The sequence below is a fragment of the Megalopta genalis genome, chromosome 11 (genome assembly GCF_051020955.1).
Source record: "Megalopta genalis isolate 19385.01 chromosome 11, iyMegGena1_principal, whole genome shotgun sequence".
Lineage (NCBI taxonomy): Eukaryota > Metazoa > Arthropoda > Insecta > Hymenoptera > Halictidae > Megalopta > Megalopta genalis.
The window spans coordinates 1-17,667 of record NC_135023.1 but is presented as its reverse complement, the minus strand read 5'-3'; positions in this window follow the sequence as shown (position 1 = coordinate 17,667).

Below are 17,667 nucleotides of genomic sequence, written 5' to 3'. Positions count from 1 at the left end.
GCGAGGGGGACATCAATACCGGCGAAATTCGGTCTTCCCCCTCGGGATTGGGCACCCTCTGGCTCCGATGTCCTGCCGCGGCCGCTCGCAGGGTCGCTGTCGCCGGCCGCATAACCGTCGGCTGGACCCAGGCAGCCGTGGAGGCCCTGAGTGCCCGGCCTCTGCAGTGTTACCGTTGCCTTGGTGTTGGCCACACCAGTCAGCGGTGCACTGCTGCCGAGGATAGGTCCGACTGCTGTTATAGATGCGGCAGTCGGGACCATAAGGTGGCAGCCTGTACGGCCACGCCCAATTGCCCGCTTTGTGCGGGCGCGGGCAAGCCATCTGGTCACCGCCTCGGCAGCCGGGCTTGTCCTGCCAGTGCGGGGCGGGGCAGGGGAGGCGGCCAAAGGCCGTCTGCCAGATTTAATAAAAAGAGGAGGGAAACCACGATGGCCAAGGCAGCGACCACCGTGGCCAGCAACGAAAAGGCAGCATCGCCTGACGCTGCCGCCGCGCCCGCGGGGGCGGATGGGTCCATTAAAGTCCCAGACGCCACCGCATCCGCGGCCGTGACGGCGATGGACACGGCTGCGTAATGGGGCCCCCGGGCCCGATAATACAAGTTAACCTCAACTGCTCGGCCAGAGCGCAGGATCTCCTGTTTCAATGCATGGCCGAGCGGGGTGCCGGGTTGGCAGTCGTGGCGGAGCCGCACAGGGTCCCCAAACATCCACACTGGGCGGGGGACTCGATTGGCTCCGCCGCGATTATTTGGGCTGGGAGGCCAGGGTCCCCGCCGTGCTCGGTTATCGAGCGCGGCCTGGGATACGTGGCCGTTGATTGGGGCGGAACCGCGGTTGTGGCGATATACGCACCTCCAAGGTGGTCCCTCGAAGAGTTTGAGCAGTATCTGGACGGGGTAGGGAGATGCGTCTCCCGCTGCCATCCCCGTCCGGTGCTGGTCCTGGGGGACTTCAATGCCAAGGCCACGGCTTGGGGTTCCCCCGGGACTGACTCGAGGGGCCGGGAGGTGCTGGATTGGGCGGCGGGACTGGAGCTTCGTCTCCTGAACACGGGCTCGGTCCATACGTGCGTGCGGCATAACGGGGGGTCCATCGTTGACCTTTCGTGGGCAACGCCCCAGGCCGCGCGCCGTATTACCGGGTGGAGGGTGGCGGAAGGGGTCGAGACGTTGTCTGACCACAGATACATAGTTCTCGACCTCTCCGCCGCCCCACCATCGACACCCCGTCGCCGTCCCGCCGATGAGGGTTCGCCTCAGCCGCGGTGGGCGCTGAAGCGCCTCGACCAGGACGCTCTGATGGCGGCGGCCCACGTCGTGGCCTGGCCAGCAACACCGGCCGGGCCAGTCGACGGGAATGGCGAGGCCCATTGGTTCCGGGGCGCAATGACGTCGATTTGCGACGTCGCCATGCCCCGGGCCAGGGTCTTCCCGAGGAAGGCGGTGTACTGGTGGTCGCGCGAAATAGCGGAATTACGCACCGAGTGCGTCCGCGCGCGACGCCAGTACGCTCGCGCCCGTCGACGACGTCGTACGGACGACGTGCTGGCTGCCCAGCTGTATGGGCGATATCGGGAGAAGGTGGTCGCCCTGCAGCTGGCCATCAGGCGAGCGAAGGACCAGGCCTGGCGCGATCTCCTCGGCTCTCTGAACCGAGATCCGTGGGGGCGCCCATACAAGATGGCATTGGGACGATTACGTCCCTGGGCGCCCCCCGTGACGGAGAGCCTGGATCCGGGGCTGCTCGGGCGGGTCGTGGACGCTTTATTCCCCGTTAGCGGGGAGGCGTCCCGGCCCGTCCCTGAGCCAGAGGAACATGAGTGGTCCCCGGATCTTGAGGTCGCGCCGGAGGAGATGGCCGGGGTCGTCAAATGGCTCCGGGGCAAGAACACCGCCCCGGGGCCGGACGGTATCCCCGGCCGGGTCTGGTTGCTCGCCGCGAGCGTCCTGGGGGAGAGGCTGAGGAGCCTCTACTCTGGGCTCCTGAGGTCGGGGACGTTCCCCGACCTATGGAGAGAAAGTCGGATGGTCCTCTTGAGGAAGGATGGGAGGCCGGGGGATTCTCCCTCCGCGTACCGGCCCATTTGTCTCCTGGATGAGGCGGGCAAGATCTTCGAGAAGATCATTGTTGCCCGCCTCTCCAGACACCTGTCCCGCGACGGCCCCGATCTAGCGGACTGCCAGTTTGGCTTCCGGGAGGGGCGATCGACGGTCGACGCTATCGAGCGTCTCAAGTCCCTCTCGGACAATGCCGTGGCAAGGGGCGGGGTGTGCTTGGCGGTGTCCATTGACATCGTCAATGCGTTCAACACCCTGCCCTGGTCCGCCATTAGGGAGGCCCTCGTAGATCACCAGGTGCCTCCCTATCTAAGGCGGGTGATCGGAGCCTACCTGCGGGACAGGTGGGTCGAATACCCGGGCCGGTACGGGATGATACGGAGGGAAGTGGACCGCGGGGTCCCGCAGGGGTCCGTTTTAGGACCGCTCCTGTGGGACCTGGGCTACAACGCGGTCCTGGAAAAGGCCTCCCTGCCCGACGGTGCCACCCTCGTCTGCTACGCGGACGACACGTTGGTGGTCGCCGTCGGGAGTACCTTCGAGAGGACCATCCGACGAGCAGAGGTTGCGGTGGCAGCCGTCGTCGCGAGGGTCCGCGATCTGGGGCTGAAAATAGCCCCGGGGAAGGCCGAGGCTGTCTGGTTTCACGGACGTCCTCGGTCTCGGCCACCGGCCAGATCGTGGATCCGGGTTGGAGAAGCCTGCGTCGAGGTGAAGTCCGAGTTGAAATATCTCGGACTGATCCTCGACAGCCGCTGGAGCTTCGATGCGCATCTCGACCGTCTCGTCCCCCGAGTCGAAAAGGCGGCGGCCTCTTTGGGCCGCCTGCTGCCCAACCTCGGGGGACCGGGAGATTTGGTGCGCCGCCTATACCTGGGCGTGGTGCGGTCTATGGCCTTGTACGGTGCCCCAATATGGGCGCCGTACGTGATGACCAGCCGGCGCAACACGCTGTTGTTGCGCCGGCTGCAGAGGCGGATGGCCATCCGCCTCATAAGAGGATACCGCACCACGTCTACCGTGGCGGCGCTTGCTCTGGCGGGAGAACTTCCCTTCGAGCTTCAGGCGGCGGTTCGCGCCTATGTTTATAGGCGCACTAGCATCGCCAGCCGTGCTCGAGGGGCCCCGCCGGAGCGTGAGACGGTCGAGGGCTTCGAGCTCCAGGCCCGGCGACTAGCGCTCGCCAGATGGCGTGCCGAGCTTTGCTCCCACGCCGGCGAGCGCGTCCCCGGGGCTCTCCTGCCGCACTTCACCTCGTGGCGGGAGAGACGGCATGGCAGGCTCTCCTACCGAGCGACGCAGGTGTTCACCGGGCATGGCTGCTTCGGTGTCTACCTGTGTCGCATCGGGCGGGAAGCGACGACGGTGTGCCACCACTGTGGCGCGGAGGAAGACTCGGCGCAGCACACGCTGGAGGAATGTCCCGCCTTTTCAGCGCTGCGCCGAGTCCTACAACGAGAAGTCGGCCACGACCTCGCACTCTCCAGCCTAGTTGGGGCCATGCTGGAGGGCCCGGGGAAGTGGGCGGCAGCAATCTCTTTCTGCGAGGAGGTTATGTCGCGGAAGGAGGCTGCCGAGCGGGATCGGGAGCTTACAGATCCCGCCCGACGTGCCCGGGGGCGGCGTGCGCGCCCGCGCCGAGAAACCCCGGGCAGCTGAGAGTAGGCGGGCGGCGGGTGTACCAGTACATGCTGGTTTCATTGCCCGCCGCCCGCCAACAGAGGAGGACGTCCACTGTTGGGAGTGGGGGATGACGGGTCGCCTGAAGGAGGCGAGGACTAATTGTAATCCTCCTCCAATATACTCGTCGTCCCCCCGGCGGCCGCTGTGATCAGGGCGGGGGCCCTGGTCACCTATCGCGCGGTCGCCGTGTCGGGGCGGTGCGGGGTGCGACCCCTCGCGCCGCCGAATTTAAATGGATTTTAGGGGGGAGGATTTATTTTATTTCCCCCCGGGACGCGGCCGGCCATCGTTACCATCTTGATGGCCGGCCAGGCGAGGGGGAGCCGCGGTAGTGTTCTTCAAGAGTTCCCGTGGCTCCCCCGTTGAATCGCCAGCGATCGGTTCTGCGTCCTCAGGTCGCCGTGGAGGTTTTAGTGGGTCAAACCCCACACTACCCTCGTCCCGCTCCCCCGGGCGGGGCGGGGGTGTCTGGCAAGCAGATTTCCTCCACGTAAAATAAAAAAAAAAAAAAAAAAAGGTTATGTCAAGGTTATGTCAAGGTTATGTCAAGGTTATGTCAAGGTTATGTCAAGGTTATGTCAAGGTTATGTCAAGGTTATGTCAAGGTTATGTCAAGGTTATGTCAAGGTTATGTCAAGGTTCCCCCCCGAGTCCGCTACCTTGTCGTGGTGGGGGGGCTTCGTGCCCTAATGATCCTCAAGGCTGTGCCGGCGGGGAATTTATTCCCTGGCAGGTTCTACCATGCCGGAGTGGCTTGAGGTGAGGGGCCAACTAAAGTCGGACACATACCGTAAACCTGTGGTCATGTTTTACAGGAACGGGGGTCTTGCCTTAACCGGCCGGGCCGCGAGGATGACAACCTCTCTAAAAAATCCCTAGCCCCAAGCAGTGTTGCGCGGTGAAGAGGGCGTAGCTGGAGTAAGCGCCAGCTATGGTTGGTGGGTGCACCAATCGTTAGCGGACAACCCCGGGGTACCTGGCGACCCCCCGGGCGTATTAGCCTTCCCCGGGTATGGCGGCTCTACCCGGGGTGACCTCCTTTCCGACCACACTCGTGGGATTAAGTATGGAGTCTACTTTTTCACAAACAACCGGGGAGGGGGGAAACGAGCGTGAGGTGGAGGTGCGCGGGCCTATCGTGCGCCTCAAAAGATGCACAGAGCCGGTGTCGCGGAGGCATTCGGCGACACGCGGCAAAAAGAGGACCGCAGCGGGCCTTGGTGAGTGCGATGAGGGGGAGGAGTCAGATTTCTCTGTCTCCTCCCACCACTCATCGCAGAGTGTCCCGGGCTCGTCGTCAGCGAGGAAAAGAGGACGGCCGCCGACGACCGGCGAATATGTTGGCCTCGCAGAGGCCAAACTTAGGCTGGCCGAGGCTTCGCAGCTGGAGGCCGAGGCAAGGGAGGTGGCGGCGATATTCGACCCGGGAGCCCCCGTGCCGAGACCATCGCGGTCGAGCGTCCCGCTCCCGGACGAGACGGATATAGCGGAAAATTTCCGCAACCGTCCAACGCGGGATGTCGCGGCCGCTATATTGGAGAGCCTGGATGAAGTGGCCAGGATCTCCGGCGTGTCAAAGGGGCTGAAGGGCAATTTGGCCCGCGCCCTAAGGGTGGCCGCCTTAAACGGCAGGGTGGGGGTGTCCGAGCTTGCGGTTAGGTCAGCTACCGACGCCACGCGTGCCCTGGAGGCAGAGAATGCCGTCCTCAGGGGGCAAATGACGGAGCTGCGGGCGGAGGTGGCTCGGCTCCGGCAGGTGGTGGAGGCGAGTACGGCTGCTGCCGCAATGCCTCCGCCGCCGCGCCCGGGAGAGGGCTCAGTATCGCCGCCGATCGTCGCCGCCCGGGACTGCCAACGCTCCGGGCAAGAAGAGTCCTCGCCCCCACATGCGACTGCGCCCGCAGATTTTCTGGCGCAGATAAGCGCCCTGATAGACGCCAAATTGGCGTCATTCAGGAGGGAGCTCGCGCCGCGAACGGACTCGGCCCTGCGATCGGTGGCACCTGGGCCGTCCGTCCCCTCACAGTCTTCGGACAGGGTGGGGCGGAAGACGAAGAAGAAGAAGAAAGGTGGGAAAGCTGGGGCGGCTATAGCGGCCCAGACGGAGCCCGCTCGACCGCGAGCAGAATCGGCGCTACCCTCTGCCGCGCCTCCGCCCCAGGAGGCGTGGTCCCAGGTGGTTGGCCGCAAGGCTAAAAAGGCGGCTGCCAAGGCCACTGCGGCGGCGAATAATAAAAAAGGACGGGTGGTCCCGGCGGCCCCCAGGAAGACACCCCTGCCTCCGCGACCGCCACGCACAGCAGCGGTTACCATAACGGTTCCGTCTGGCGTGGACATTACTTACGCGCAGGCGATGGCCACTGCCAGGTCCAAGGTGGACCTGGCAGAAATTGGCATCGCCTCGCTGAGGCCGCGAAGGGCGGTGACTGGGGGGTTAATTTTGGAAGTCCCTGGCACCGATGGGGCCGCCAAGGCCACCGTCCTCGCCACAAAAGTGGCGGAAGCGCTGGCAGGCACCGGCGTAAAGGTCGCGCGTCCGGTCAAAAAAGCTGACCTTAGGGTGCGCGGCCTGGTCGATTCGACCACGCCGGCGGAGGTCGCTGCGGCTGTTGCCCGCGTGGGCGGGTGCAGCGAGGGGGACATCAATACCGGCGAAATCCGGTCTTCCCCCTCGGGATTGGGCACCCTCTGGGTCCGATGTCCTGCCGCGGCCGCTCGCAAGGTTGCTGTCGCGGGCCGGATAACCGTCGGCTGGACCCATGCAGCCGTGGAGGCCCTGAGTGCCCGGCCTCTGCAGTGTTACCGTTGCCTTGATGTTGGCCACACCAGTCAGCGGTGCACTTCTGCCGAGGATAGGTCCGACTGCTGCTATAGATGCGGCAGTCGGGACCATAAGGTGGCAGCCTGTACGGCCACGCCCAATTGTCCGCTTTGTGCGGGCGCGGGCAGGCCTTCTGGTCACCGCCTCGGCGGCCGGGCGTGTCCTGTCAGTGCGAGGAGAGGCAAGGTAGGCGGCCAAAGGTCGTCTGCCAGATTCAATAAAAAAGGGAAGGAAACCACGATGGCCAAGGCAGCGACCACCGTGGCCAGCAACGAAAAGGCGGCACCGCCTGATGCTACCGCCGCACCCGCGGGGGCGAATGGGGCCACTAAAGTCCCTGACGCCACCGCATCCGCGGCCGTGACGGCGATGGACACGGCTGTGTAATGGGGCCCCCGGGCCCGATAATACAAGTTAACCTCAACTGCTCGGCCAGAGCGCAGGATCTCCTGTTTCAAGGCCTGTCCGAGCGGGGTGCCGGGTTGGCAGTCGTGGCGGAGCCGCACAGGGTCCCCAAACATCCACACTGGATGGGGGACTCGATTGGCTCCGCCGCGATTATTTGGGCTGGGAGGTCGGGGTCCCCGCCGTGCTCGGTTATCGAGCGCGGCCTGGGATACGTGGCCGTTGATTGGGGCGGAACCGCGGTTGTGGCGATATACGCACCTCCAAGGTGGTCCCTCGAAGAGTTTGAGCAGTATCTGGACGGGGTAGGGAGATGCGTCTCCCGCTGCCATCCCCGTCCGGTGCTGGTCCTGGGGGACTTCAATGCCAAGGCCACGGCTTGGGGTTCCCCCGGGACTGACTCGAGGGGCCAGGAGGTGCTTGATTGGGCGGCGGGACTGGAGCTCCGTCTTCTGAACAAGGGCTCGGTCCATACGTGCGTGCGGCATAACGGGGGGTCCATCGTTGACCTTTCGTGGGCAACGCCCCAGGCCGCGCGTCGTATTACGGGGTGGAGGGTGGCGGAAGGGGTCGAGACGTTGTCTGACCACAGATACATAGTTCTCGACCTCTCCGCCGCCCCACCGTCGACACTCCGTCGTCGCCCCGCCGATGAAGGTTCGCCTCGACCGCGGTGGGCGCTGAAGCGCCTCGACCAGGACGCTCTGATGGCGGCAGCACACGTCGTGGCCTGGCCAGCAACACCGGCCGGGCCAGTCGACGGAAATGGGGAGGCCCGTTGGTTCCGGGGCGCAATGACATCGGTTTGCGACGTCGCCATGCCCCGGGCCAGGGTCTTCCCGAGAAAGGCGGTGTACTGGTGGTCGCGCGATATAGCGGAATTACGCACCGAGTGCGTTCGCGCGCGACGCCAGTACGCTCGCGCCCGTCGACGACGACGAACGGACGACGTGCTGGCTGCCCAGCTGTACGGGCTATATCGGGAGAAGGTGGTCGCCCTGCAGCTGGCCATCAGGCGAGCGAAGGACCAGGCCTGGCGCGATCTCCTCGGCTCTCTGAACCGAGATCCGTGGGGGCGCCCATACAAGATGGCATTGGGACGATTGCGTCCCTGGGCGCCCCCCGTGACGGAGAGCCTGGATCCGGGGCTGCTCGGGCGGGTCGTGGACGCTTTATTCCCCGTTAGCGGGGAGGCGTCCCGGCCTGTCCCTGAGCCAGAGGAACATGAGTGGTCCCCGGATCTTGAGGTCGCGCCGGAGGAGATGGCCGGGGTCGTCAAATGGCTCCGGGGCAAGAATACCGCCCCGGGGCCGGACGGTATCCCCGGCCGGGTCTGGCTGCTCGCCGCGAGCGTCCTGGGCGAGAGGCTGAGGAGCCTATACTCTGGGCTCCTGAGGTCGGGGACGTTCCCCGACCTATGGAGAGAAAGTCGGATGGTCCTCTTGAGGAAGGATGGGAGGCCGGGGGATTCTCCCTCCGCGTACCGGCCCATTTGTCTCCTGGATGAGGCGGGCAAGATCTTCGAGAAGATCATTGTTGCCCGCCTCTCCAGACACCTGTCCCGCGACGGCCCAGATCTGGCGGACTGCCAGTTTGGCTTCCGGGAGGGGCGATCGACGGTCGATGCTATCGACCGTGTCAAGTCCCTCTCGGACAATGCCGTGGCAAGGGGCGGGGTGTGCTTGGCGGTGTCCATTGACATCGTCAATGCGTTCAACACCCTGCCCTGGTCCGCCATTAGGGAGGCCCTCGTTGATCACCAGGTGCCTCCCTATCTGAGGCGGGTGATCGGGGCCTACCTGCGGGATAGGTGGGTCGAATACCCGGGCCGGTACGGGATGATACGGAGGGAAGTGGACCGCGGGGTCCCGCAGGGGTCCGTTTTAGGACCGCTCCTGTGGGACCTGGGTTACAACGCGGTCCTGGAGAAGGCCTCCCTGCCCGACGGTGCCACCCTCGTCTGCTACGCGGACGACACGTTGGTGGTCGCCGTCGGGAGTACCTTCGAGAGGACCATCCGACGAGCAGAGGTTGCGGTGGCAACCGTCGTCGCGAGGATCCGCGATCTGGGGCTGAAAATAGCCCCGGAGAAGGCCGAGGCTGTCTGGTTCCACGGACGGCCTCGGTCTCGGCCACCGGCCAGATCGTGGATCCGGGTTGGAGAAGCCTGCGTCGAGGTGAAGTCCGAGTTGAAATATCTCGGACTGATACTCGACAGCCGCTGGAGCTTCGATGCGCATCTCGACCGTCTCGTCCCCCGAGTCGAAAAGGCGGCGGCCTCTTTGGGCCGCCTGCTGCCCAACCTCGGGGGACCGGGAGATTTGGTGCGCCGCCTATACCTGGGCGTGGTGCGGTCTATGGCCTTATACGGTGCCCCAATCTGGGCGCCGTACGTGATGACCAGCCGGCGCAACACGCTGTTGTTGCGCCGGCTGCAGAGGCGGATGGCCATCCGCCTCATAAGGGGTTACCGCACCACGTCTACCGTGGCGGCGCTTGCTCTGGCGGGAGAACTTCCCTTCGAGCTTCAGGCGGCGGTGCGCGCCTATGTTTACAGGCGCACAAGCATCGCCAGCCGTGCTCGAGGGGCCCCGCCGGAGCGAGAGACGGTCGAGGGCTTCGAGCTCCAGGCCCGGAGACTAGCGCTCGCCAGATGGCGTGCCGAGCTTTGCTCCCACGCCGGCGAGCGCGTCCCCGGGGCTCTCCTGCCGCACTTCACCTCGTGGCGGGAGAGACGGCATGGCAGGCTCTCCTACCGAGCGACGCAGGTGTTCACCGGGCATGGCTGCTTCGGTGTCTACCTGTGTCGCATCGGGCGGGAAGCGACGACGGTGTGCCACCATTGTGGCGCGGAGGAGGACTCGGCGCAGCACACGCTGGAGGAATGTCCCGCCTTTTCAGGGCTGCGCCGAGTCCTAAAACGGGAAGTCGGTCACGACCTCGCACTCTCCAGCCTAGTTGGGGCCATGCTGGAGGGCCCGGGGAAGTGGGCGGCAGCAATCTCTTTCTGCGAGGATGTTATGTCGCGGAAGGAGGCTGCCGAGCGGGATCGGGAGCTTACAGATCCCGCCCGACGTGCCCGGGGACGGCGTGCGCGCCCACGCCGAGAAACTCCGGGCAGCTGAGAGTAGGCGGGCGGCGGGTGTACCAGAACATGCTGGTTTCATTGCCCGCCGCCCGCCAACAGAGGAGGACCTCCACTGTTGGGAGTGGGGGATGACGAGTCGCCTGAAGGAGGCGAGGGTTGACTGTGATCCTCCTCCAATATACTCGTCGTCCCCCCGGCGGCCGCTGTGATCAGGGCGGGGGCCCTGGTCACCTATCGCGCGGTCGCCGTGTCGGGGCGGTTCGGGGTGCGACCCCTCGCGCTGCCGAATGTAAATGGATTTTAGGGTGGAGGATTTATCTCCCCCTGGGACGCGGCCGGCCATCGTTACCATCTTGATGGCCGGCCAGGCGAGGGGGAGCCGCGGTAGTGTTCTTCAAGAGTTCCCGTGGCTCCCCCGTAGAATCGCCAGCGATCGGTCCTGCGTCCTCAGGTCGCCGTGGAGGTTTTAGTGGGTCAATCCCCACACTACCCTCGTCCCGCTCCCCCGGGCGGGGCGGGGGTGTCTGGCGAGCAGATTTCCTCCACGTAAAATAAAAAAAAAAAAAAAAAAAAAAAAAAAAAAAAAAAAAAAAAAAAAAAAAAAAAAAAAAAAAATAAAATAAAAAAAAAAAAAAAAAGGTTATGTCAAGGTTATGTCAAGGTTATGTCAAGGTTATGTCAAGGTTATGTCAAGGTTATGTCGGTCGGATAAGGGACTGTCATGCGTAACTAAGGTCTTTTGGCCATAGCCTCTGCAGTTCAAGTCTTCCCCACCTTCACGTGGTACCGGCTGTTCTCGCCGAAGGGGTTCAGGCTCTCGAATGACGCAGCAACAGTGGTAGCTGTCGACGGGCACAACCACTCACTTTCATATACACACACTTTTCTACGCGTGCTTCCGGGCACCCTTTGTCTCGGGGAGAGTGTAAGAGAGGCCTTCCCCTTTTTCCGGGGAGCCAGTGGATGAATTGAGTAACCCTATAAACGGGTTCACTCGTGAATGAAGGGGGCCTACCTATAAACGGGAATGCCCTGGCGGGCTATGAATGGTCCGGGTACCTGGTCAATAGGTACACCGGAATATGAATGAGTCTCCGAGTTCGAGGGGTCGCTGTCTGGGAGTACGGTGCAGTGATCGTCGGGGGAGGGAATGATCGGGGGTCCTGAGGGGACTTCCTCGTGTCCGTGTGCGCCCCCTATCTGGAGGGTACAGCGGTTAACACCGGTGGGCACTGCCGGTCCGCCATTAGTAGGGGGGCCCGAACCCAGCCCAGCCAGTTGGGAGGCAGCCCTGCACAGTGGTAGGGCGATTATGCTAAATCCCGCTTCTCGTAGTAGTGCCGAGTGGCGTCCGGACGGGTACCCTGCTGCGGGGAGCGGGGGGGGAACCGACGAGGCCACCGGATTGTAGGGACGCTCGGACATCGGGGGGGTCCAGGACGGGCTGCCGGTGCCCCTTCTCCCGGCGATCCTCCTGACCATATCACACATTTACACTCTCTTACACTGTTTTTGTCCCTTTATGTCTAACTTTTCTTTTTTTAAAATGAACAGTGACAACGAAAATAAGCAGGTCTTTACAGTGCCGCCTGCGTCCCTCGGTTTACCCGAGGTAAGGGTGCTTCCCGGCACCCGCAATTCCGCCAAGTCGGTAGGCAACCAGGCCGACTTGGACGTGCTGGCTACTGGAAGTCAGCGCCTCGATCTCGCGCAGGAGGGCTCGCCCTTTCTGCCGAGAAAGAGTTTGGCACGGTCTCCGCCGTCAGGATCTCGTGATCCTGCACGTGAGGCCGAGGACCGGGAGAATCCCCGGACGGCGGCCGTTACGGCCTCCTCTCCGGTGCCCAACCCCCCCTCCCCTCCCTTCTTCTCCCCTCTCCCTCCTTCCTCCCTCTTTACCTTCCCTTCTTCCCCCACCCTTGGCTCCGGAAAGGGGTCAGCGGGGAGGGGGAAGATCAAGAGGAAGAGGACCGCTTTTTCGTCGCCCGAAGAAGCACACGAATGCACGTCGGACGAATCGACGTCGGCCAGTGGTTATGTGAGTCCCCTGCCTTGCTTGGAGGCTCAAGTTAAGAAGGCGGTTGCCGGTACGCGAGCCCTCTCCAAAAAGCTAGGCGCCTTAGCTGAGCAAGAGGAGGGCACGCGTAAGCTATTTAACACCATTATCAGGAGTCTCAACGAGGTGCAACATGCGGTCAAGGCTATGAGGAGGAACGAGCGTGCCCCTTCAACCTTGACTCCAGCCCACCGCCCTCCAACACGGAGCTCCCCAGCTCCGGACGCGAAGCCTGGAGGTCGCGGGGTCAATACGGGCACGCAGACCGAGCCTGCGACGGAGAGGATGGACACCGAGTGCATCGCCCCGCCGAGGACCAGGTCTTGTGGCACTCAGACCTGCGACCCGCAGGAGGTGGACGATCATGACGTTGCGGACTGGACGCGCGGGGCCAGGGACTGGCCATCTCTCCGAGCACTGGTGGACAGGAGGTGGGCGGAATCGTCGTTCGTGAACACGACGATTGTCGAGGGTAACCCCCTCGTTAGCTGTCCGGACGACGATCTGGCGTGCTTCGCCCCAGCTGACCTCGAGGTGGGAACGGGCCCTGCCCGCTTCCTTCTAGACCGGATACCGGGGGTTGCTGACCTGAGGACGGACCCTCCATCGGTTGGTGAGTCCACATTTCTCACCCTCAGGACATCCATTCCGCGCCGCGATGCCCCCCCCAGAATCCGCGAGAAAAGAATATTTTTCGCGGCTGACAGGGCAACCGGGTCCAGCACCTTCGCGGCGGAAAACGCGTACAGGGCACTCGCGCACTTAAGGGAGTTGGGAGTCAAGATGGCATGCAAGTGCATAGCCATTGCCTCCCACCCCGACATTCCGTCGGAGCCTTTCCGAAAGATGCTCGAGGCGGTTTTTTCGGGAACCGGGGTTGCAATTAAGATCTGGGGGATCCCAGCCGGCCAAATGCGTCGCCCCCCCGAGCAGCCCTCCGACACGGTACTGGTGAGGGGCGAGAACCTCACGTACGCTCAGATGCTTCGGGCCGTAAAGGATAAGGTCGACATCGACGGCGCGGGGATTCTCGTCTCCGACGTCAGGACCAGCAGGGATGGACATATGCTCATTCAAGTGAGGGGCGACGGGGCGAAGGCCAGGGCCCTCAGCTCCCTTGTTAACGAAAAAGTACAAGGGCTTAGGGCGTCGGTCGGGGTGGGAAGGGGCCCTCTCCGCACCTTGCACCTCCGCCGTGTCGAAGGCGACGCGACCGTCGACGACATAAAGGCGGCCATCCACAGGAGGCTGCCCGAATTTCCATCCGACAGCTACAAGATACGCGCTCTCCGGCCGGCGTTTGCTGGGAGGCAGAATGCATCTATTCTGGCTCCCGCGTCGGTGGCGGCGCGTATCCTCGCCCTCAGCCCGCTACGCGTGGGCTGGAGCTGCTGTCTGGTAACTGAGCGCGAGGAAATCCTCCAGTGCTTCAGGTGCCGGGGATACGGACATCGGGCCGCTGATTGTAAAGGGCCAGACCGTACAAAGGTCTGCCGCAAATGCGGCGCTGATGATCACCGGGCGGGCGAGTGTAAGGGGCGCGAGAGGTGCGTGGTCTGCGACCAGGACGGGCATCGGGACGGGGGTCTCAGATGTCCTGCCTACCGCAGGGCCCTTGAAGAGGCTAGGAGCAAGGGGGGGAAGCCTCCTTCTAACGAACGACGTCCAAAAATAACGCCGCGAGCGCGAGCCTCTCCCCCTTCGGTTGAAAAGGTGATTAGCTCGTCCGCGGTGCGTAATCACAATATAACATCTGAGCAGTCTGCTCGTCGGGATGAAGCAGGCGTTAGTTCTGGGGGCGGTGGTACGCGCGCGGGTGGATGTCCGCAGCCTGCACCGCGCGGTGCATCGGCCGGGGGGGTACCCCCTGTGCCAAGTAGCGCGTCGCCAACGCGCAGCGATGTCTGCGCAAACCAGGGCGCAGACTCGGCCTGTCGCCGCGAACCGTGCCGGAAAGAGCCGAAGCTCAGGCTGAAGAGAGCGCCGGCCCAGGGACGCGCGGGGAGAGACGGGCTGACGAGTCCGAATGACGTCGTCTTGCGTCCGCGCAGCACGGAACGCGCAGGCGGCGGCGCAGGCGCGGCCGAGCTGGGCGAAATCACACGACAGGTGCCGAGCGGCTCAACAAGCACTGCGGAGCAGGGACGTGCGGAGAGGGACGGTCCTCTCCGTCAAAATATAGAAAATAAGGCTGACGTCACGTAACGTCTGTTTCGATACGCGACTGACACGCACGGTTTTTTGTGCAAGAGTTTTTGTGCGAGGTATATTTCTTGTCGGCCTACTTTTAAAACTTTTTCTTTTCTTACAGTTCTTTTCTTTTTCTTTTGTTATAACGTTAGCTTATCGGTCGTTAACCGATAAGTTTTGAAATTTAATTTATTTAATTTTATTAGTGAAGTGCAGTGTGTGGGTGCAACGGCAACGCCGAGCTTAACATTGCTGCACGGAATTTACTGTTTGGTTCACCGGAATACCTTCGCTTCGATTTTAGCAGAGCGCAAACGTCTCGCCGACGGTAAATCCCATATTTACTCTCAATTTTCGATTTTCACGAGACGTTATACTAGTGCGGCGCAATGGCTAATATGGCCAGTTTACAGAGCATCCGGCTGGGGGGGTCTCAATGTTCTCCAGATAAACCTGCATAGGTGTCGGCTAGCCCACGATTTACTGCAGCAGGCTGTGCGTGAGCTCGAGGTCGACGTTGTCCTCGTGTCGGAGCCCTGGACCGTTCCAGGTGACTGGCACAGGGATGAAACCGGAAAGGCGGCCGTCTGGGTCGCGGGGAGGGGCGCTGCGGGGGCGGGGGTTAGGCCTGTAGGGGCCGTTCGGGGGGCGGTGGCGGTCAGCGTGGGTGACCTCACCCTCGTTGGCTGCTATTTCTCCCGAATATTCCTCTCTCTGAATTCGGTGCCCTTCTCTGTGATCTTGAGGCCCTAATTGGAAATATCCTCTGGGTCAGATTGCAGTGGGCGGGGACTTCAACGCGAAGTCCCCGGCCTGGGGATCGGTCTGCTCCGATGCAAGGGGGCACGCCGTCCTCGAGCTCATAAATAAGATGGGCCTCGTCCCGGTAAAGAGTTCCGGGTCTTTCACTTTTGAGAGGGGGAGCCAGCGCTCCCTCATCGATTTTATGTTCTGTGGCGGCGGCGCCTATGCCAGGTTGATGGAGAGCAGGATCCTCGACATTGAGACTGCCTCCGACCACCGGTACATTCTACACAAGTTTGGTGGGTGCGCGGCCGGGCGGGGACCGCATCTCGGCCCACCGCGCCGGAGCATCGACACCAGGAAATTCTTGGAATTATATTGCAGGTATGCGCATGAAGCTAATCCTCTCAGTATTGTTACTGTTGAGGACGTGGACGCGTACATAGACATGATTGTCGACCTGGCCGGACGAGCGTCTCGCACCCTCCACCCCGGGCTGCGCGATAAGCGTCCCGTGTGGTGGTGGAGTAGCGAGATCGCGACGGCCAGGAAAATGGTTTGCAAGGCCAGGCGAAGCCTGCAGAGGGCCAGGCGCGGTCGGGACGCCGGGGCCCTGGAAGTTCGTATCTCGGCGTATAAAGTCCTTAAAAAGGACCTGGCACGCTCTATAGCGATTGCCAAGTCCGCCGCGTGGAAAAAGTTTACTGATAGCGTGGAGGCTGATGTGTGGGGCCGGCCGTACCTGTGGGTCAGCGGCAGGGTCAAGGGACGCTCTCCGCCAGCATCCCTTAGTGCCGGCGAGGTGGCGGACGTCGTCCGCAAGCTTTTTGTAACGGAGCCTCCTAGTGGGGCTCCTTTCCCTCGAATTGAGGAGTTTATATCAGAGTGCCCTGCCTCTTCTAGGCAGTTTTTTACAGAGGACGAGGTCGAGGCGGCCATCAAAAAGGTCAAGAGGAAGGCGGCCGGCGTCGACGGCATAGCGTCCTCCGTGGTCTGGACTCTTGGGAGAGAGGCGCTCAGCCACGTCGCCCACCTTTTCAACACATGCCTCGAATTGGGATATTTCCCGGAGGCGTGGAAGGTGGGCCGGCTGGTGTTGATCCCTAAGAAGCCTGGACCCGGGGGCGTGGTGTCGTGGCGCCCGCTTTGCCTTCTCTCGAACTTCTCCAAGGCGTTTGAGTATTGTCTCAAGGAGCGCCTGGCGTCCGTGGTGGCCTTCGCAAGCAATCAATTTGGCTTTGTCAAGCGCAAAAGCACGGTCGATGCCATGTGTCGCCTCATCGACACATGGGACGCTGCCAAGCGTACAGGATTGCATTGTGTAATGGTTGCCTTGGACGTCAGGAATGCCTTTAACACCGTAAGGTGGGACGGTATTTTGGGCGCCTTGGCGGGGAAAGGGGTCTCGGCTCCGCTGTTGCGCGTGCTGAGTAGCTATCTCAGTGGGCGCGTGGTGGAGGCGACGACCCCGTCCGGACCTGAGCGTTTTCCAGTTCATGCCGGGGTGCCTCAGGGCTCCGTTCTCGGCCCCTGGTTCTGGAACGCCCAATACGATGGCCTCCTCGAGATGTCTCTTCCCAGGCACTGTAGTCTAATAGGATTTGCGGACGACGTCGCCCTGCTCGTCGGCGCACGCAGTGCCGACCGCGTGGTTGCGTTGGCCGAGCAAACGCTCGCCCGCATCCGCGCGTGGTTCGGGGACAACCATCTAGAGCTGGCGGAGGAGAAGACCGAGGTCCTGCACCTGACCAGCAGGAAGGCTCCGGGGCCCCTCCAGCTGGCCCTCGGTTCGGCGTCCCTTCGAGGCGGCGGATGCGTGCGCTACCTCGGACTGCTGATCGAGGGAAATCAGTGTTTTCGTGCACATGTCAGGCGAAGCTGCGAGAAGGCAGCCAAGTACGCGGGCCTGCTAGCCCGAATCCTTCCCAATATCCGGGGCGGGGGCTACTGGGCTCGGCTGCTCTATTATAGGGTGGTCGAGTCGGTGGTCCTCTACGCGGCCCCTGCCTGGGCGCACGTGGCGTCGAGGTGCGGCAACGATAAGGCCATTAACGCGGTCCAGCGTTCGATCCTGGCCCGAGTGGCCAGGTCGTACAGGACCGTGTCCCTCGACGCCGTTTGTGTTCTGGCGGGCGTGCCGCCTCTGGTGTTGGTGGCGGAGGAAAGGCTTCGCATTTTTCGCAGGCTGTCCACCCTCGACCGGGGCTCGGAGGGCTTCGTGTCGGAGGCTGGGCGGGTTAAGGCTGAGGAAAGGCTTGTCACGTTACAGCGTTGGCAAGACAGATGGGATGCTGCAAAGCATGGACGCTGGACCCACCGCTTGATTCCCGTTATCAGCGAGTGGGTCCAGTGGGGCCCTAAAATTCTCAGTTTTCACCTGACCCAGTTTATCTCCGGGCACGGATGCTTCTCTGAGTATCAGTCGAGGATGGGCTTTTTGTCGAGTGATCTCTGCCTGGCATGTGGGCGTGGGCCTGATGGCCCCGTTCATGCGTTCTTGGAGTGCGGGCGTTTTGCTGCCGAGAGGGGCGCCGCCGAGGGTTCGATGGGAACAGCTATCGGCCTCGACAATTTTATGGCGCTTTTAAAAAACGACACCACCAGGACAATTCTCGTTC